The sequence below is a fragment of the Podarcis melisellensis genome (assembly GCF_964234715.1).
Source record: "Podarcis melisellensis genome assembly, chromosome: 4".
NCBI classification, from domain to species: domain Eukaryota; kingdom Metazoa; phylum Chordata; class Lepidosauria; order Squamata; family Lacertidae; genus Podarcis; species Podarcis melisellensis.
Window position 1 is genome coordinate 32,124,894 of NC_138531.1, and position 22,493 is coordinate 32,147,386.

The following is a 22,493-nucleotide window of genomic DNA, read 5'->3' on the forward strand; positions in this document are numbered from 1 at the left end:
TCAGCATAATACTGGAATGATGGGCAACGAAGCCCCTGAGAAGCAGTTCCAACACCACAGCCAGTAAATGTACCACTTGCTCCCCTATCCGTCTGTTGCTCTGTTGACATTGCACATAATGACGTTGGCTCCAAGTGTTTTTAGGTTGGGGCATGACATGTGGGTTCAAGTAACTGCAGGGCGATGAAGAGAGTTTGCATATTAAGTGGGGAGGGCTTTGTTTGAACACACACTTGCTGCTTTCTTAAGTGCTTGGTTGTAGGACAAAGAATACAGTGGTACCTTGGGTTACAGACGCTTCAGGCTACAGACTCCGCTAACCCAGAAATAGTACCTTGGGTTAAGAACTTTGCTTCAGGATGAGAACAGAAATTGCACGGCAGCAGCAGGAGGCCCCGTTAGCTAAAGTGGTACCTCAGATTAAGAACAGTTTCAGGTTAAGAACGGACCTCCAGAACGAATTAAGTTCTTAACCTGAGGTACCACTGTAGTCTGCTTCAGGCAATTCTCCCCACATGCAATTACCCTCACAACTGCAGGGAGAAGAGAGGGAGAACTTCCTGGATCTACTGCCACCGTAGCCAATAGAAAATTACTGGGAACAACCGCCCACTTTTACCATAGTAACATAGGATCCAAAAATGAGATGTAATGTCGAGAATGAATGGAATCATTTTGGAGCTTTAGATAAATCTCGAAAAACTCTCAAAGCAAATGCGCTCCTTCACAAAACAAACATCAAGGAAATCTGTAGCTCGACAGATCGTTTTGATAGGAAAGCCTCCTGCTTTCAATCACAGCTTCATATATTGTTGCGAGAAGGCTATTGTATGGCTGCAGCATTCAGCAAACAGGGCAACAATCTGTTTCTCCCTTCATCTTTTTGCTGAGTGCTGTGAAAAGAGGTTATTCCTCAACAGAGGTTAGAAAAATGCTGCTGTTTTGAACATGCAGGTCAAACGATGGCTTCCTTACAGATCTTTTTATTTGTAGAAGCAGCCAAGGTGCAAAGAAGACTGGAAGTGGTGCACATGAAACAACACTGAGGCAAACAATTAGCCGAAATCCCAGCACCTGTTGTGCTGTCCATTCTTCCTTCATGAAAATATCTTGAAGTTAATAATAAATTCCATCTATACTAGGTGACTAATAGCCCCCACTTTTTTTAAAAAATGTTGCATTTATATCAGACCTTTCTTCCAAGGAGCTCAAACGTTCTGGCTTCCTCATTTTATCCTCAGAACAACCCTGTGAATTATATTAGGATAAGAGACTGTGACTGGCTTGGGGTCACTTCCTAGTTGAGTGGAGTTTCCTAGTTGAATGGGGATTTGAGTCTTCCAGGTCCAGCACTCCAACCACGAGAATACATAGCTTTCAATCTTTAATTGGCAACCACCACATGTAACCACCTATCCATTCTTAAGGAAATCAGCCCTGAGTGCTCACTGGAAGGACAGATCCTGAAGCTGAGACTCCAATACTTTGGCCACCTCATGAGAAGAGAAGACTCCCTGGAAAAGACCCTGACGTTGGAAAAGATGGAGGGCACAAGGAGAAGGGGACGACAGAGGACAAGATGGTTGGATAGTGTTCTTGAAGCTACAAACATGAGTCTGACCAAACTGTGAGAGGCAGTGGAAGACAGGAGTGCCTGGCGTTCTCTGGTCCAAGGGGTCACGAAGAGTCGGACACGACTAAACGACTAAACAACAACAACACCACATGTAAATAAGATCATAATGGAGTAGACTTGTGAATGGGGAGGTCTCCTTCTGGATAGCTCAGCTTGCTGGAGCATGGTGCTGATAAGGCCAAGGTTGCAGGGACACATGGAAAAAGTAGGTACAGAATGTTTGAGAAGGAGGAAGGCTTCCTCCTGCTGGAAAAGAACTGCCTGGTTTGCAGAAGCTTTTTTATTAGGAAGTGTAGGTACCGAGATCCCAAAGGAGCAGAAAAGACTTTTAATGTATGCAACGACAGCCGCACGGATGTTACTAGCTCAGAGATGGAAAGAAGACAAATTCCCTACCAGAGAAGAATGGCAAACTAAGCTGTTGGACTATGCTGGAATGGCAAAACTGACCGGAAAGTTCAGGAACTAAGATGGGGAAACTTCAATAAAGTTCAATAAAGATGGGGAAAAAATATTATTTACTTGAGAGACCACTGTAAGCAGATGAAAACATTAGCAGGATTACAATAACACTTGTAATGTAGAAGATATTATGGACAAAATGGAGAGACATAAAATTTGGATGATGAAATAATATGCCGTTGAAAAGGGTTCTAATAGGACCCATGTGGGGGAGGGAGGTGGGAAGTCTAGAGATTCGGAGAAATCTCTAAATATGGATATGCATTTTGTATTGTTGTAACTCTACACTTGTAAAATCAAATTATTATTATTATTAATAAAAAAACCTGCCTGGTTTGACCTCACAATCCTAGAGGCATGCCTTATTGAATTCAATGTGACTTACTCTCAGTTAATTGGAGTTAGGAATGCAGCCTCAATGAGTATGATGTAGCAGCACCCAGTCAGGGGCGTACGAAGGTGGGGGTGGTCTGCCCTGGGTGCCATCTTGAAGGGGGGTGACATTTGGTGCTCCCCCCCGCGACTCGAGTCCCAAGCCTATAGAGAGGCAAAGCGGCGATGAAGCTGCTCGCTGTAGGCTTGGGACTCGAGTCATGGGTAGGGTGGGGGCGCTGAATATCAACCCCCCTTCAGAATGACACCCGGGGCACATAGAAATGCAACAACAAAATGAAACGATGCCGTGTGTCCTGGTGGCAGCGAAGCCTCCAGCCGTCCTTGCATTTGCCCTTCTCAATCATGGCCGCCTGGGAGAGGAAATGCTGAGAGGCCTGAAAGGCAGCGGGGGGGGGGGGGAAGGGTAGAGAGTTATGTCAGGGGAGACAAGATGGCTGCTTTCCCCTAGTATGCTAAGGACGGAGGACGGGATCCCTGGAAAGGGAGCTTCCCACTTTAATTCCCTTTTGTCTTGCAAGGCTTTGCTGACATGTTTGGGTGGGATGGGTTCTTTTTGTGAGGTTTCTGGTATTTATTATTATCTTTAATGGGAGGGCAAGCAGCTCTAACAGGCTATGTGATGCTTAGCTGGTTAAGTTTTATTCTATCATTTTAAGTTATTACTGATGGCACATTTGCAGCTCGCTGCCTTTCAGCAATCACTTTGCTGTGACCCCCCGTAAAGCTCACTGGGTAATCTTAGGCCATTCACTGTCTTTCAGCCTAGCCTATCTCACAGGGTTCTTGTGAAGTTAAAATGGGGAGTGAGCAGAACCCATGCATGCCGTGTTGAGATCCTTGAAGGAAATGTGAGATGTAAATGTAGTAACAAATAAAATATCAGGTGCTATTCTGGAACTCCTTAGCCGTGGTGAGACAGGCAGAAATCCAACAGGTGTGTCTCTTGGGAATTGTAGGTGTGACGAGTCATGTGTTTGGTGAAATAAGCAGTGTTTAAAGCACAAAGAGGCTTTAACAACAAAGTGGTTCTTGGTATCGTAAAGCAAATCAACGTTTATTGCAGTATATATTTCCTTGGTCTATAGCCCTCTTCATTGGCTGCATTATGTTAGCCTCATTTGGGATGTGTGCTTATGTGGTACATAAAGAGGCAGCCTGTTGCAGTAGTTACCATAGTTAGTGTATTGGACTAAGGCTGAGGAAAACCCAGTTTCAAATCCTCAGTCAGCCTAATCCATTATTTGGGAGGATAAAATGCCCTGATAAAAATGCCATTAAAAACAGAGAAAATCCAAAGTAGGACCCAGTGGTAATGAAATACAAAAACCTAGTTTTGGCCTCTTCATTCAGTGGTGGGGTCTGCATGCCGAAGATCCCAGGTTTGGGCCCTGGTATCTCCAGATTACAAGGATCTGGTGTTAGATGATGGAAAATATTTCTGCCTGGAATCAAGTCAAAATACTGGACTAGATCAGGGTTGGGGAATCTGTAGCCCTCCCGAAGATGTTCGTGCCCTGTTCCCATCAACTTCAGCCAGCATAGACAGGGAGTGGTCAATTATGATGGATTTTGCAGTTCAATAAAATCTGGTAAGCCACAGGCTCCCCATCCCTGGGTTAGATAGTCAGCTCCCACTAGTTATATAAGAGTCTTCCCATTCAAAAATGTATTTTTCATGTAGATAGGGTTCAAAAAAATAAAATTCCGCTTTCTCTGAATATACAGTCTCTCTTGGTAAAGGAGAAAATGGAGTTCCCTGAAAGTTCCAGTTGCCAGATGTTCTGAACGACCAGTACCCTGGAGTTATGATTTGTGTTGTTCTGAGCGTTCAATGCAAGCTGCATTCTAACTGCCTCAGAACTCCAAGGGGCAGTTGCTTCAGTGACCAGCTCAGACCAGCTCCAGTCTTCTCAGGTCTTCTCTGAGGTCAGACACATGTAAGAAAGACCTGGAAAAAGTCCTTGCGTACCAGAGAGTGGTTGAAGAACCAATATCATGTAAGTACATATATTCAATGGTCCACCAACATAGCAGTGTTTCATTAGATAAGAACGAGTTGACTTTAATTTCCTTTTGTCCTGTCTGAATAATGGAGAGGGAAGGGAAAATAAGATGCAGAGGAGGAGAGGATTAGACAAAACCCCCTTATCTGCATGAAGGGGGTCAGTGCAACAAAAGAGTTTGTGAAGTCGTGCAGTTTTTTTCTGCCTCAGGTGTCTGAGCAAAGTGTCTACATCTGCGGGGAGAAAGGCTAGGTGCATAAACCTCTAGGCAGAAAGGGCTTTGGCCCCACACTAGTCCATGTGCATAAGCTTCACTGCAAAACTGAGGAAGTGTGATTTCTGGCACCTGTGATTGCAGATGCAGCAGACTTTCCCATTCCTACATCTCAAGGTGGGAAATGTAGAATTTGCCCTAGAATGATGGCATTGTTATGGCTGCGCATCACTATTTGCTCAGACTTTAGGGGATGTCCATAAGACATTGTACCTGAGTATCTAACTGTTGTCTTTTGTCTTTGTTTTTCTCCAGCATGCCTTCAGTTGCCTGCCTTGCCTGTACTCAAGCGAAAGCACCACCCCAGGCAGATTATGGCTCCCTTCCTGTACGGTTGTTGTGCAGGGCGTCTTGCTTCCAAGTATGTGCCTTTGTCTTGGCTCTTATTGGCTGCGTTATGTGCATCTGCTCCACAGCCGGTATCCAATGGAGAATGTGGCATGTTGACAACATCATGGGCGGCAGCAGACCTGGCCTTGCAGGGATTGGGCTCTGGGTTGCTTGTTCTGCTCATAGAGTTAGCTGATGATGAGTCCCTTCCCTCTGAAATAGTTATTGCTCAGGACTTCATGCCATTAGCCTCCATTGTGAATGCGGTGACCGTGTTTTGTATGGCCTTTCCATTATATAATGTTTCCAAGCCTGGAAAACATGGAGATTTTATCTTTACCTTTTTTCCATAGGAGTCATTCTGGACTTAGCTGCAGCAACATTTGTGCTCATTTTCGTTTCCTGGAATATGTATTCCATCCTAGCGAAGGAAGGAATGAAGCTCCCTGACGTTTTGGGATTGCCTCTCGTTCCAAAAGAGCAATGTGTTGGAGCTGCTATTTATGTGGGGTTCCTTGCTGCAGGTTCACAGCTCTTAAGTGGAATGCTTGTTCTTGGTGAAAAGTATTTCTGGAGATTCAGGGAAAGAGTCACTTGCAAGGAAGAAATTGTTACTGATCCTGAAATTGTGGAAAGTGAGAGCCCAGCTCTGAGGCTAAAGTGTAGGGAGGATGTGTGAAGATCAACCCACTACTTTGGGGAGATATAGAAGGCATATGCCAGGCTCATCAGGGATGTGGCTAATGGCTCTAATCCTTGAACTAGCTTTTTAAAAATGTTGGCATGTGACATTGTATAGATTTATTATCAAATTTGTTGGTTTCATCTGTTCTTGTGCATATTCTGTTTGAATTTTTGTTTTACACTGAATGCTGTTGTATTCCCACCCTGGGATGATTGCAACATAGGATGAACTATAAATAGGGGAAATAAATGAAAAGTACCAAATTGCTGTATCTGGATATTGATTTTCATTCCAAGTTAGAGTCTGAGACCCTTCTTCTTCTCCTTTGGCAATCATTTGTAGCTGAGTAAGATTGTCTTCCATGAACACAGTTTTAACAGTGAGTCCATAAGTGACTGTGGAGGCCAATTCTGGATCCACACATCCTTCCACAGTGGGGACATAGGCGGCAGTTGATCACGGCAAGGGTTTGTCAAGCGTATCTTCCTCTTAGCACATTTCTTCCGTTCGTCCTGAGTTCGAGTGTCTTCAAAGCCCATGACACTTTGGTAAAGGCTATTCTCCTCCTGTTTCCCAGTTGTCGGTGTTTATACTACTTTTTCTTTTACATTTTAACACATCCTTAGCAGTTCATTGTTGCTTCCCACACTAAGCCCTAGCTCAGAATAGGATTGCCACAAAATGAACTCTCAAGCTTGCTTCCCAATGCCGCTGCCTCGGCCTCTATCTGCTGGCCAGGGAAAATCAGGGCACCCCAGGGTCAAGAAGAACCCAGGATGCCTTTATGGAAATCATGGCTGCCCCGGACAAAATGGGCTGTTGCAGATTATGAGTTGGGGAGGAGGATGGCTTGACTGTCTCACTTCAATGTCAGCTGGATGGAATGTTTTTGTTGTTATCAGATTGTGGGAGTCAGTTTGGCATTTTCCTTTTAAATCATGTTTGAGAAAGAATAGTGACTTTTCTTCATTTTGCTTCTCTCCTGCCACACCTTATCACATAACCTATCTGGAATCTAAGCCTTGTTGGACCTGCACAGCTTTGATAAATGTCACCCCCTCCATCTTCTCTACAGAGTCTCATAATTCTCTTTGGACTGATGTCAGTCTTATCCCACATCAAGAAAAAGAAGCTGTTGTTGTTCCTAACCAAAAGTGTGATCAGCTACTGCAGAGTCCTCAAACTGAGAGAGGAACTGGCAACCACACCCGGCATTGTAGTCTACGCACTGACATGATGGCTTGTAGAAACTTCTGCCTTGCTTCTTGCTGTGTTTAGGTGTTGCCTTCCTGGGCGAGAGTCATGAACTGCACCTCACAGGGCCACTAAATCAGCCCTTCCAAGTGTCCTTATTTTTCAGGGACAGTCCCAGATTTACAGAAGCCATCCTGGTATCTGACTTGATCCAGAATGTCCTGCTTTTCCTTAGGATGTCCTATTTTTTATCAGAGAAATGTTGGAAGGCATGGAATAGGATGTTCATATTTGCATCAGAGAAATGATGGAGGGTATGAAATGGGTAGCCCCATTTGGCCTGTACTCTGAATTCTGCATATGAAGATGGGTTGAAGAGACTTCTGTAACCCTTTGCTTGGCCACACCCTTGTCTGAGAGTCATCTCTCTCACAACAAAAGAGAAGCCCTGCACTGTGGCCACAGCATCACAGCAAGGAAATAAAACTAAAATGATTGCCAGGCTTGGCTATAATTTCACTCATAGGGAACTTAATGCCACCACAGTGAGAGATATAGATCTGGCGAACATTGGACTAAACAAATGTATAAGCAAACACACCGTTATGTATCCTCCAACATTTCTCTGATGAAAACAGAGATGTCCTATTCCATCATCATCATCATCATCATCATCATCATCATCATCATCATCATATCATCATCTCATCATCTGACTGGGTTGCCCCAGCCACTCTGGGCGGCTTCTAACATATATAAAAACATAATAAACATTTAAAAAAACTTCCCTATACAGGGCTGCCTTCAGATGTCTTCTAAGGGCTGTATAGTTATCTCTTTGGCTGGCCGGGGGGGGGGGGAGGGTCATATAACTCCATAACTTCAGACTCTCCAACATTTCTCTGATGAAAACAGAAGCATTCTAAGGATAAGTGGAACATTCTGGGATCAAAAAAAAAACCCAAGACGGCTTCTGGTAAATCCGGGACCGTCCCTGGAAATTAGGGACACTCGGAGGGTCTCCCATGATGCATCATTACCCTCCTTTGGGGCAAGGTGGAACAATTCAGGCAAATGTCAATGAGACATAAACCGTTCAGGCCTTTTGGTCTTTCAGTTCACCACCAGATGGCAGAAACTTCCTCTAGTTTAGCTAGATCTCACACCACATTTCATTATCATTAAAGCAACAGCCAAGCGTTTTTCACAGTTGTCACTCTGATATGATCTGTGCATGATAGAAGTGGCAGGATCTAACAGAAAGTTCAGATGAACCAGAGCAGGAGATATTGATTGAAACCAAGCCTGTTAGCCTGATGGGGAAGACTGCTGCATCAGCACATACAGGCCTGGAGTGGGTTGGCTTGGCAAGCGCGCTAGTTTGATATCATAAAAGATGGATGGATGACTTGTGACCTTCTGCCAGACCTGACTCACAAAGCAACTTTGGCCGTCTCTCCCTGCACCCTCCCCTGCCCCCAGCAGCCCTACCAGATCAACAGTGCTGTCCACTTGAAAGGAAGGGGAAATTCTTTTCGAATTATTATCTACAATACAGTACAAGCACCTATTTAGAGCTTTCTTGTTGATGGCAAAATATTTACAGTGGTACCTCGGGTTACATACGCTTCAGGTTACATATGCTTCAGGTTACAGACTCCAGTAACCCAGAAATAGTACCTCGGGTTAAGAACTTTGCTTCAGGATGAGAACAGAAATCGTGCTCCGGCGGTGCGGCGGCAGCAGGAGGCCCCTTAGGCTAAAGTGGTGCTTCAGGTTAAGAACGGACCTCTGGAACGAATTAAGTACTTAACCCAAGGTACCACTGTACTTCTAACTCTCGGAACATATGTTGTGTTCACACCATGCATTTAAAGCATATTTCAGGTTGAATATTTCTGCATAGCTATCTAAAAGATGCTATTCTTGATAGAAAACTATCAAGAAATAACTGCTGCTAAGGTTATAATAGCTAAAAAGGGGTGGGGGTGGGAAAGTATCTTTCCTTCTGTAGCTGAATGGATCAAGAAAATTTGATCCATAGTAATTATGATCAATCTAACATTATATAGGTAAAGGTAAAGGGACCCCTGACCATTAGGTCCAGTCGTGACCGACTCTGGGGTTGCGGTGCTCATCTCACTTTATTGGCCGAGGGAGCTGGTGTACAGCTTCCGGGTCATGTGGCCAGCATGACTAAGCCACTTCTGGTGAACCAGAGCAGCACACAGAAATGCCGTTTACCATCCTGCCGGAGCGGTACTTATTTATCTACTTGCACTTTGACGTACTTTCGAACTGCTACGTTGGCAGGAGCAGGGACCGAGCAACGGGAGCTCACCCCATCGCGGGGATTTGAACTGCCGACCTGATCGGCAAGTCCTAGGCTCTGTGGTTTAACCCACAGTGCCACCCGCATCCCAACATTATATAAGAATACATATAAAGCAGCCTAACAGGTTTATGGGGGGAAGTGGGTATTTTTTGTAATGTTTTGGGAAAAGTTCAATGACAACGTCTGTCCTTATGCTTCTTTCAGCCTGCTGCAACAGTATTTCTTTATGCTCTTTATCTTCGGTTTATTTTATTAATAAAATAAAATTTATTTCAAAATGGAAAGGGTAGCTTACTCACACACAGAACGGGAGAAGCTTGTTAGCTACACTGGCCAGATCTTTATCAGGATCTGCCTTGACAGACCTGGCAATCGCTGGACAGCTGCTGAAAGAAGGGGCGGGGGGGGGGAATTTGGACCAAAAAAATGAGGGAGAGCAAATAATTCTGGGAACTGTGTTTTGCTTCTCACAAAGGTACTGTTCATAGCACTCTTGACAAGGTATGGTTCCTGGGATTCTTTGGGGGAAGTTATGTGCTTTCAATTCGCCTTAACTGTATGGTACGTAGTATGGTCCCTGCCCGAAAGCAAAACAGGATTTGGACTAAATGTCCCTTTGGTCCTTTCCAACACTATGACTCACCATGAATGCCTCCCTTGTTCTCTTAGAATGGCAATGGCGCTCACCCAAAGGTGCTGGAACCCACCTGAGAGGTGCTGGAACTGAGTTCCGGTGAGTTCTGGCACCCCTAGATGGCACTCCTGCCTTTGGGACTGAGACACATTCCTTAAATGGGATGAACTTGATCTTGTCCAAGTCTGGATAATGCTACCCAAGGGTCGGTATCAGTGTGCAAATACAGAGATCTGGCCAAGATAGATAGCTCTATGTCCCTGGAGACAAGTTTCATGGTGGGATTCAGCCACAGTCCTAGAACTGTACCAAATTGTACCACGACCCTAAATTCTTCAATATTCTTGAGGTCATAGTTGAAAACTGCACCACTCAGCTATTCAGGTTTCTGCTTTTGAAGCTTTCGTTTATTTTTTGCTGTTATCAGCTGCATGAATATGTTTGGAAGACAAACTTTCCCCTCCTCACCATTGTTATTCTGCTTACTCGGACAGTTTTGTGAAGACACTTATGAAATTGTCCCAGAAAAATTCCAGTAACCTTGCTTTTTTAATGCAGTTAAAGGATTACAAATATGCACTGATACGAACAAGCTGCAGAATTCATTTTTCAAGATGAACCCGTCAGAGTGTGCAGCTCACCGCTTTTAGCTTGAGCTCATCCCTACTTTTCAACAAATAGAGCTGGCTCAAAACATTGCAGCGATCTGGGCAGAAGCTTCTTTCCTCAATCTTCTGCTCCCTTCTGAGTCCTCGACTCAGATCCACCCAGACTCAAACCTACCATCTCCATTTGTGCCACTTGACATTGACCTCCAGACAACTGAGGAGAGCATCTTGCAGTTCTAGGCTAGGGAAATTGCTAAGTGTCTGATATAAGTATTAAACCTAAGTTTGATTTGAAGCACCTGGTGGCTATTTCTTCAGAACCTTCTGCAAAATCCAATTGAAACAATTGAAACAATTGAAATAATGAAGGGGCAGGATCTGTAAAATTTATACCTATTTTGCAAGTTTTTTGAGGTCATGAGCCCAACAGTTCCTACAGTGGGGTAGCCCCACGCACATAAGAATATTAGGTGTTTTTATATGGAGTTAGACCATTGATCTGACTGATCCACTGGCTCTGCTCAGTCTTCTGATATGAGATTCTTTAGCAGAATATGCCACATACCACATGCCAACTTGAATAAAATATTTGGGGAGCCCTGCCCCACACAATCACATGATGTGGTGCACGCACACCACTTGAATGGCAGTGCCCATCAACTTTGGGGCACTGGCCCCCTCAAATATTTTATTGGGGGGGCCAAAGACCCCCCCCAGCCCCCATGAGTTGGCTTCTATGCCACATCCTGAACATCAGACCCATACCCTCTGACATTTCTCCAATGAAAATAGGCTTGTCCTATTTAATCATCATCATCATCATCATTCTGGGCAGCTTCCAACACACATAAAAACATTTAACATTAAAAAAACTTCCCTATACAGGACTGCCTTCAGATGGCTAGGGGGTGGGATAACTCCATACCCTCCAGCATTTCTCTGATGAAAATAGGGATGTACTACAGAAAAGGGGAACATTCCGGGATCAAATCAAAAACCAGGATGGCGTCTGTAAATCGGGGACTGTCCCTGGAAAATGGGGACACTTGGAGGGTCTGCAGAACTTTTTTGTGCAAAACATGTGTTCTGCAACCACACGATTGCCTTTGATTTTATGTTGTCCAGTGGGGGCAACCTGAGGTTTGCACACACTAAATATGGGTTATTGTAATGCACAGATACATCTGAGCCCACTAACCAACTTTCAAAAGTCTTGGTTGAAACACTGAAACACTGAAAAACGAAGTCCATGCAATTAGTAGCATCCTCAGAGAGGGTGTTCTAGTCACACATCCCAGCTAGCTTTGGAGCGCCTTCCTGAATATCTGGTGGGGTAAAGAGCAGCTGCTGATCTCCAGCAAACATCAGACAGCCCTGGATTAAAATGACTGGTGAGAAAGTCAATTACCAATTAGAAGATGAGATGATTGCGATAGCAGGAGTGAGTTTTCCCCTGGGCAATTTACAGTTGCTGAAGAGGCCTTTACTTGGTGTGAATAACATTCCTTGAGGGATTTGTATTGTATTTGCGGAAGAGCAATTGAAAATGGTTCTTTAGAAGCGTTCCTGGGGAGGTGGGGGGCAGCATTTCGATAAAATGGGATACAACAGCTTCTTTGTCACAGCAACATGGAGCCTCAGGCGACTCTCTGGTCACAAGTTAACCATTTGCTCTGTCTCTGCCTACAGTCTGCCTGCTGTCGTCTTCTGCAACTGCAGTGGACACCAGCCATCACTGCCAAGAACTTGTGCCCACTCTGCAGGAGGGACGGGAAAGTGAAAACGCTGGACAGTCTGAGGACAAGGACACACTATACCTTTAAATCACATCCAAAGCACATTCTTTCCCCTCAGAGAATTCTGGGCACTGTAGTTTGTTTAGGGTTTTTGGGAATTAGAGCTCTGTGAGGCGTAAACCACGGTGGCCAGAATTCTTGGGGTGAGTGTGTGTGGAATGTGCTTTGGAAGCGCTTTAAATGTAGAGTATGTGCACAGCCTGAATCTAAAGTCTCCTGAGACTTTTTATCATGTGAATGTGTGGGTGATATGACTTGTCCTCTCCTCTCCTCCCCTCTGAAGCAATGTCCTGGCTTTCTTTGGGGGAGCTGCTAAGACAGCGTGTGGCTTCACATCCTCACCAAACAGAAATTGAAAGTTTGGGGAAGGGCCATAGCTCAGTGGCAAAGCATCCATGTTGCATGTAAGAAGCTCTGGGTTCAATCTTCAGCTTCTCCTGGTCGGGCTGGAGAGAACGCCATCTCTCTGACCCCTGAGAACCAGTGTGGTGTAGTGGTTAGAGTGATGGACTAGGATCTGGGAGACCAGGGTTCAAATCCCCATTCAACTATGAAGCTCACTGGCTGATTTTGCGGCCAGACACTGCCTCTCAGCCCATCTTACCTCGTAGGGTGAGATTTAAATGAGGAAGGGGAGAACCATGTAGGCCACTTTGAGCGCCGTGTAAAAAACAAGTGCAATAGAAATGCAATCAATCCTTTTTAAACAGGCCTTTGGTTGATCTGATTGACATCCTATGCCTTTTTAAAAATATGTTTCTTTTTGGGGTGTGTGTGTTATTGGGTTGTTTTTTTTATTTTGATTACAGTGGCACCTTGGTTCTCAAACTTAATCCTTTCCGGGAGCCCGTTCGACTCCCGAAACCATTTGAAAACCAAGGTGTGGCTGATGATTGGCTGCAGAAGCTTCCTGCACTCAATCCGAAGCTGCGGAAGCTGCGTCAGACATCCAGCTTCCGGAAAAAAACCGGAACACTCACTTCTGGGTTGCGGCTTTCGGGAGCCTATTTGTTCGACAGCTAAGCTGTTTGGGAACCAAGGTATCACTGTATATATTGTGGTTTTTATGTTGATCTTTTCCGTGAATCACCCTGAGACCTCCGGTTGTAGGGTGGTATATAAATTCAATAAATGAATAATCAATCAATCAATCAATCAATCCTGGAGAGCCACTGCCATTCCATGTAAACACTACTGAGCTAGATGGACCAATGATCTAACTCAGTACAAGGCCACCTCCTATGTCGCTTTGTTTTGTTTTTTTTAAAAAATGAGATGATGTTCTCCAACCTACTTTCCTCTTGCTTCTCTTAGCCACCCCCCCCAGCCTTCACTGTAAAAACCTTCCATTCCCCACCCTTCTCACTGCAACATTAAACAGTGTGAGGCATTCATCTGCCCTGGGCCCTGGCCAAGAAAATCCGTGACGACAGATAGAACCGCCAGCCTCTTGAGGATGCAATGAATTCTGGAGACCGCTTGCCTGCCTGCCAACCACATCAAGAGCTGCCACCGAGATCACATTCCCTCTTTAATTATGAGCAGCCGTGTGAAAACTCTTTGGGGACTTCTTCCAAATCTGATTACATCTTGAAATGAACCTGGCATCGCGGGGATGTTGGGGGGTGGGGGAAATCTCAGCCACTGGCTTCTTCTCAGCTCCCTTCATTTCATCCTAGATAGCCATTTTGTTGGGAAAAAAATGATAAACTAATATTGGGTAAAATAATTTCCCCAAAGTTTAAGTGGGTAGCTAAATGCCCCCCAGGCTGCGGCAGAGTTAGATAACAGTAATAGAGCCAGCAGTCAAGAAATCTCAGAGAGTATAGCAAAGTGATCCTTATTTTTAAAATCCCAGCAGTGAACTAAGCAAATACCTCAAGGTGGGAAGGCCTTCTGTTGCTGTGATAATACTAGAGGATTCTGCAAAGTAGATTGTTTGTCCTGAAGTATGTATTCCTGTGGTGGTTTTCTTTTTTCTTTTCTTTTCTAGTCAATAAATTCAGCGCCCAAGAGGGTAAATGATGACGTCAAAAATTACATGATCTGCTTTTCCATTGCAACTGGACTGAATTATGTGCTGAATTATAATAAACACTGCCATGATGAACTTCAAATATTAGGAACGCTTGCCACTGAATCTAGCTGAGAGGCTAATAGGTAAAGGTAAAGGTACCCCTGCCCATACGGGCCAGTCTTGACAGACTCTGGGGTTGTGCGCCCATCTCACTTAAGAGGCCAGGGGCCAGCGCTGTCCGGAGACACTTCCGGGTCACGTGGCCAGCGTGACAAAGCTGCATCTGGCAAGCCAGAGCTGCACACGGAAACACCGTTTACCTTCCCGCTGGTAAGCGGTCCCTATTTATCTACTTGCACCCGGAGGTGCTTTCGAACTGCTAGGTTGGCAGGCGCTGGGACCGAGCAGCGGGAGCGCACCCCGCCGCAGGGATTCGAACCGCCGACCTTTCGATCGGCAAGTCCTAGGCGCTGAGGCTTTAACCCACAGCGCCACCTGTGTCCCTGAGAGGCTAATACTCCTTTACTAATTGGCAAGTTCTTAGAAAAGTCTGCACAGGGGACATGAGAAACTTCTGGCTCACTCTGAAGACTTGGTGTGGCAGGGTCCAAGGATGTTATCATGTGAAAGCAGTCCTCCACAGACATTGCCGTGGTGTCACGGGAGGGAAATGTGACCACCAATGTACGAAAGAATCTACAGGAAGTTTGAGGGGGAAAATAGACTCAAGCCAACTGACACAATATTTTTTTTTTGTTTTTGCTTACTATGGTACTGAGTACTAGAAATTGTTCTTTGGAATTTAAGGTAAATTCCAACCTCTGATTGGGAAAGTCAGTCAGCAGGAGCCTAACCCTGGGAAAACAGGTCATCGATTTTACAGATAGAAAACTGGGATTCACAGAAAATTGGTTTCCTTTTATGTCATAACTCCTCAGGTCACTAACAAGTAATTTGATTGTATAGCACCTTTTAGATACAGATTTCCTTGTGTTTTCAGTACGAAAACATATACCCTGTTTTTTCAGATTTGGTTTTAAAATATTTAATGCCATAATTCAGCGCATAATTATTATGAGTATTATTACTGAGTCAAAATTATTACCTAATGGTCTTTGCTATTTCCTCCTTTTAAAAAAATCAGGGTGCCCCAATCCCAGAGGCATTGTAATATGCACATTCCTTATTATCAGATACATTGTTCAGGAGCTATGAAGAAACTGGAGTGATTCCAACTGCTGGAGCAACTGAAAGTATTTTCAGAGTCATCTCTGAAACTCTCCTGCTTACTTGCATAGGAATATTCTTGGCCATAGCTGAGCATTTGCCTTCATGATCCAAAAGAAGTGATTCCAAAAAGTTTACAAAGATGAATGATGATAAGAATCCTGTGCTTGAAAGTAGACTCCTGAGGCTAAGGATGCCAGATGTTCGCATTTTAAAAATATTGTTCCTGGCTTTAAAGGATCATCTTGTATTTGCAAAACTCCGGTGGCTATGTTTTGCAAAGCCCACCATTCCTCTGCCTTGCCTCCTTTGGAGAGATTTTGATATGGCAGCCATAAATAGGAAACCCTCTGTGTTTTGCTGCAGAGATGTACGAGATGTACTCCCCCTTTGTCTTCTTCTCACATTGCTGCAGTGATGTTTAGTCCAATTTAAGGGGCTGGCAGAAAACATTTCTCTGTGTAAGATAGTGCTCTCCTGCCCACTCCATGTACAGGAGACAACCAGATGGACAACTGAATCTTCAGCCTCAAGGCTGGTGATGAGACAACCTCTACCACCACACCTGAGGGCAGCAGGTGAGCTTAGGAAGTGTAGGGCAGGCACACACCACTCTGCCCTCCAACACCTTGCTCCCTGCTGCACCTGGTGCCTGCTCCCTTTCTGCCTACACAAATGCTGCAGGGCCAATGTGTGGCACATGAGCAGAGGAATGCATGTGCATCTGCGAGGCCTGCTGGAGTGCTGCCTTTTGCTCAGTTACTTGGTGAAAGGGGCTTTCCCACTGCAACTGCCTGTGATGCATTGGAAGAAGGCCATGGGTCAAGGCAGCCAACCAGCCAGCCAAGATCAGCATCACTGCGGCTGGGACATCTCTGTGGCTGCAATATGTGTGTGTACACCGAAGCAAACAAAACGAACTGCTTCCTCATCCTGTGCCGAACTGTATAATAAGGGAGACAAATGGAGTGTCAAGGACAGTTCCAACAAATGGGAGTGTTCTTTTCTTTGGTGTCTATTGGGGCAACATACTCCGGGTTCAGAAGAGGCGCCACGGCTCTTAACAGTCAGGGCTGGTCCTACCATGAGGCAAAGTGAGGCAGCTGCATCAGGCATCAGATGATGGGCACTGGGGAGCTGCCACAAGGTGTTGGAAGACAGAGCTGTGTCCCCTAAGCTAGCCTCGCCCTCAGGTACGGAGGAATGCAACACCATTTCCAAGATTAAAGTAAGATTTAGCTGTCAGTGCCATTGCTTCTGTATGTGGAACGGGGACACCATCTTGTTCTTTGCTTCAGGCATCACGGTGGGATCCTAGGTGGTTAAAACTATGTTCCATTCGTGTGGGAAAAGGTGCAACAGGGTTTGTGCTTGAGATACCTGTGTGCAGCACAACCAGCAACAAAATCCACTTGCTAGGATTGAAAGAGGCCAAGTAAAAAATATTTCCAGGGCTATTTTCACTCCCGCCCTTTCTTTTACGAGTCTAATACTAAAACTGAGGAGACATTGTGAGGGCGTCCTCTGCTTGGCCCAAACCCTGCCTTTCTGCTCTATTTTTGGGTCCAGCTTTAATTATTTTCACTCAGCGAGAGAACATGTTTAACTGTGTGGCGGTTTCTTTTTATTTTGATAAAAGCTCCCGAATTATTCTTACAAACCGAACAAGTCACAAAAGACACTCCTGCTGGGGTTTTAAATGAAAGCTTTCTTCTCGTTGCTGGAGGCAGCCATCTCTCCACCCCCCCCCCCACTTTGCGAGGCTTGTGTAACCTCAGAGCTCTGACTCATTCGTCGCTTGTCCTCAAAGGAGTTGATTACGAAGCGCCGCTTGTTACAGCTCGCCAAGGAAGAAGTCTCAATATCCTGAAGAAAGTTCAGGTCACAGCTGGTGGGCCTGATGCCTTTTCTATCTGCATTCATCCTCCTCCCGTCTCTTTGCTGACATATGTATGCCTTGTACTCAGGCCACTAAATGAGCACATGTTCATTGCACCACATGTCAAATCGAGTGTCTTCCCAGCAATGTTAAAAGGTAGGCATGACACCAATGCCCCTTCTATCAGGGAGGAAAAGAGGGAAGTTTTGCCCTTCAAACTGTAGTGTTTTATCTCTTTCCTACTTCCCTGGCTAGTGAGATGCGAGAGTGGCAATCCTACCAGCTTCAGATCCCTTGGAATGAGTGACAACCGCAATCACTTTCTGGCATTGGGTTTTGTTGACAAATATATAAGCGCGGGTGGCGCTGTGGGTTAAACCACAGAGCAGAGCCTAGGACTTGCTGATCAGAAGGTCGACAGTTCGAATCCCTGCGACAAGGTGAGCTCCCGTTGCTCTGTCCCTGCTCCTGCCAACCTAGTAGTTTGAAAGCACGTCAATGTGCAAGTAGATCAATAGGTACCGCTCCGGCAGGAAGGTAAACAGCGTTTCCGTGCGCTGCTTAGCGGCTTAGTCATGCTGGCCACATGACCCAGAAGCTGTACGCCGGCTCCCTCAGCCAGTAAAGCAAGATGAGCACTGCAACCCCAGAGTTGTCCGTGACTGGACCTAATGGTCAGGGGTCCCTTTACCTTTATATAAGCAAAACAGTGCCTCTGGAAGACCTCTAAAAAGACGCAGCTGAGTTGCAGAGGGCCCATTTGTGCAGTCTGTCCCAAGCCACCTTCCTGACTTCAGTTAGCTCCAGAAAGAAGCGTTGTCTTCTCTGCCCACCCGATTTGGTTCAGATGAACCTACACCCATCCAGTGAACATGAGCAAAGCAGGGCGGGTCACAGTGGTACATCCTGCCCATCGTGCCAAGGGAATGAGTAGCGAGTCAGGAGAGGAGTCTGGGAGTGGATGAGATGGGCATGTGAGCAGGCTCAGTCTCTGTGAACCGCCCTGAGATATAAATTTAACTAATGAATAAAATCTCACCTATTGGTTTGAAACCACCAGCCAGACATGGAGCTGCAGGGCTATTAGAGTCAGATTGGCCAAACTGGTTGTTAGTGTTGGACTATCAATCCTTAGCAAGTTTTCTTACCCAGAATCTGCCACTTTTTCTTTCTCATTACCGGCAATTTCAGATCCTTGCGCCATCTAATTAACTGTTTTCTGGGGAGTGGGGGGGAGAGAGGAAAGGATTAGTAGCAACAAAACCGATGTCTTGCTCTCTTCACGGGAGACAACGCTGAAATGAGCAACCCTTGGGATTTAGCCCTTTCCTGCCCTGAAATTGCGAGGGGTGGCGAGAGCAAGGAGAGAAATATGGAGGTTGCACCCACGTGGCAGGGAAAAAGGGATGCAATTTCCCCCAATCTGATGTGAGCCGCTGCTTCGGCACAGCACATCGTAGGATGGGCTTCTTGGCTTGTCACATTGAGGAGCCACAATTAGAAATGGGAGGGATAGCGTTAAAATGATTATTATAAGGTCACTGTTTATGTGGGAGTGGGAGTGGGGGAGAGGGTGGGGTGGAAGAAGGAAGAAGCACTCGTGAAACTGGCTAGTAATTTCGTTGCCTTTCACACCAGATGCCTTTAAATGCATTTGACGGCTGGGACATATAGGGCTGCTTTTCAAAAGGGTGGCTTTCATTTGAGGGAATGAGGCCATATAGAATTCTGACAGGAGCTTATTTCTGCTCCTGTTTAAAAGCACAGTGTTCCGGGAAGAAATACATTGTTTAAAGTAAACTTCCTATAGTAAAAATAAAAATAGCTTTTGTACTTTCCAGGAAGAATTACACCGTAATCCTAAACACGTCTGCTTGGAAGTAAGTCCTGTTAGATGGGGCTTAGTCTCACGTACAGTAAATGGTTATAGAACTGCAGCCTTCATTATTTTCTGGGAACATTTCTTGCTTTAAATTTTATCCTTCAGCTACCAAATTTCTGACCAGCTCTTTCCCTTAGAATGAGGTTAATTCCATTAACACAACGGAGAAATTGTAAGAAAAATATTGGGGTCTAATTCGATCTGTAGAATGTTTGGTATCTGGTGGGCGGGGCTTGTGTCTTATGCTCCAGAATCAGCCCCTCCCTTCTGGGTTTTCCGTTAAATTTCAGTTAAGAGGGACCAACTGCCTCTTCTTGTTTCTTGCTTCAGACTTGACTCATATTGCTGTATTTAGTTTCTCTCATTATGTTATTTTGTCACAGTTTTCTTTATTATTAAAGCTTAGTTTACATTTACTTGAGCCACTTATTTTTCTCAAAGAAGAAACTGCTGAGGAAAGGTGTGGAATATCCTAAACTGTGCCTGTGTGGGGATATTCTCAGTTTGCCAGGAAGGCTGATTTTGTTAATCATCCCCCCACCTCCACAACAGAAATAACAACCTGTAATGATGCAAAATATAAAGGAGAGAATCCTTCATTACAGTGACTACTGGTAAATGTTTATATTCAAGAAGCACAGCTAAGGATCAGAGATAAAATTCCCATTTGCCTCGCTAGTGTTCTTCAGGATTTTATATAATGGATACAAAGGGTTACATCTACAATGCAAACAGAGTCCAATTTGTTGGTGACATGGGTACTTGGAACTGGGCACATTCCTCCATGTGTGGTGGGTATGCAAAATAGTACAAGGCTTTTCAGAGCGGAGGGATCTTACTGGAATGTAGTAAAATCACAAGCCATCCTATAGAACCTTCCCAGACATACCTGCATTGTTAACTGCTTTTGATGTTGCTAAAAAGTTGCTATCTTAGCTGCAGCTAGACAGGTTACAGCAATAAATGGGAAAACTGAAGGTGGAGAAACATTTCAAGAATGGAAAAATGTAATCTGGCAATATGCTTTAATGGAAAAATTGACAAAGAAAGTATAAGCAATGTGACAAATGAACATGGCAGAAAATTTCATAGGACAGTGGTAAGGAATCACCCTGTGGTTTAGAACGAATGAAGCTGTGGCTTCACAAGGACTTTCATGAATTCATGGAGAGACTGAGTTGGGAAGTTATATTGAATTCCCTTTTCCTTTGTATGTAGCATGAAAATGAAAATAATGGCATTTCCGCAGTATTGTATGCCAAAGAAACCAAACTAAACATTTTCTATGGACAGTTAGATAGATAGATAATTTATTACTGTCAAAGACCAATTCGCATAACACAATAAAAACAGCGTTCATAAAGATAAAATATACAATTAGAGCAGATTGCAGCAATAGATCATGAGTAAAAATTGACAGTTCTTTTTTGTGGTTATGAAGGAAGGAGAGTTCAAAGTAAACAGCAGGAACAACTCTATAGGAACTATAATTTTGTGAGGTCACTGATAATGAAACTTAGGTTGTGACACAAAGTTCCTTTAAGCGAAATTATTAGAAAAATACAGACAACCATTTACCATTAGGGATGGAGGAGAAAATTGATTCACCATGCATTTAAATATGAATATATTAAATCCACACTTTTTGCATTTCTTTGAATTTTGCAATGTAATTCTCCATCCTACCAATGTTCACAAATATTAATCTATCAGGGGGAAGTGTGCATGAAAATGAAAGTATTAGTGAAAATAATATATCCTGTGAGAGGCATGTCCCCCTCCCCCACTTTGCTTCTTCTCCAGATAAAGGGTCAAGCTAGCTTCAAGGACTATACTGATTTCAGTGGGCATAAGCACACTCTTAAGATCTGTTCCATTGAAAGAAATGGGATTCTGCTTATTCCTGACCTTTGGGTGGCTCTAACCCAAAAGCTTTAATGCAGAGAGCAATGAGCTGGAGCCTGAAGTGAATCGGAAGAGTGAAGTGTCACAATTTTGCTGCCTCTGCTGCTTCCGCCCTTTGTGCAGGTGGGCAGCAATTTTGTAGGACCGGTGTCAAGAGGAAAAGTGAAGGCAGTAAGAAAGGCAGCCGACGTGCAGCAATTGTTTGGCAAACCAACAGTTCAGCAAGAGTCTGGCAGAACCAGCACTGAGTTGGACATTTGTCTGAGCATACCTTCCTCTGCAACAGTCAGACCTAAAGTTCACATTTTCGGATGGGACATCCGCTGCAAGAGAAGTGTAAAGAACAGGTGGTATTCTCTGCCTTCCCATCATCCCAGAGCATGATTGCCACTTCTGAACATCCTTTTTTAAAAAAAGCCAAACATGGGGAAATTCTTGTATAACTCAGCATGAATAAGTGGCAGATGGGGGGGGGGGAAATCTATTGGATCTGACAGCTCTTGCTGTGCTCGTTTTGGGATGCTGAAAATGACCCTGAGACATCCTGGCTGAAATATTTCTTTTGAAGTGAATGAAGCTAGAAAGTGATATGATTGCCCTCCCCTCCTTATTTTCTTTTCCTCGTACTGATTAAAAAGGAAAAGAAAACACACTGAAAAGTATAGGTGATTTTGCGAGCCTCTGTGAGGAGTATCATTAGCATGTGTTAGGCAGCCTGCCCTTTCTAAGCGCTATCAATTAATTGCTATCCTAATCTGCAATATCTGGTCCCCACTATTCAAAGCGCTGGCCGTTTCTGAAATAAAGTGCTAATTGGTCTGGACCACAGGCAGGGAGCTGCAGCAACATGCTCTGTAGCTGGAGGAGGCAGGCAGAGAAAAGAAAGTAGCTGGAGACAGAGGCTTTATCCCCTACATGGAATACAAGCAGATTTCTTTGCCCCACTGTGGTCTCAACTCAAACGTGGTTTTGAGGTTTTTCAGGCCATCAAGCAAGAGTGCATACTCAAGCAATGCTGAGCAGAAAAACGAAGAATCACAACTAGAGGGATTCCAGAGAGCAAAACAAAAAGGGAGCCCTTCACATATCTCCTTGGATCCATCTTTCTACAAAAGCTAACAAAAGTGGGGATCCTCAAACAAGATACACCTGGATTTAACTCTGCTATAATAATAATAATAATAATAATAATAATAATAATAATACTAAAAACAATAATTTTTTAATTAT

General features: G+C 44.4%; 1 long non-coding RNA gene across 3 annotated transcripts in view; it reads left to right on the forward strand.

The window, feature by feature from the left end:
- Positions 1-3,831: 3,831 nt before the first annotated feature.
- LOC309367970 overlaps positions 3,832-22,493 on the forward strand; it is a 57,155-nt gene continuing 38,493 nt past the window's right edge. The window contains exons 1-3 of one of the 3 annotated variants that reach the window (XR_014167419.1): positions 3,832-4,491; positions 5,027-5,132; positions 14,347-14,470. This is a non-coding gene — a long non-coding RNA (uncharacterized lncRNA). Of the gene's footprint in view, positions 4,492-5,026; positions 5,133-5,454; positions 5,770-14,346; positions 14,471-22,493 lie in introns of those variants that run through there. The other 2 variants (XR_014167421.1, XR_014167420.1) reach the window with 2 other exon arrangements.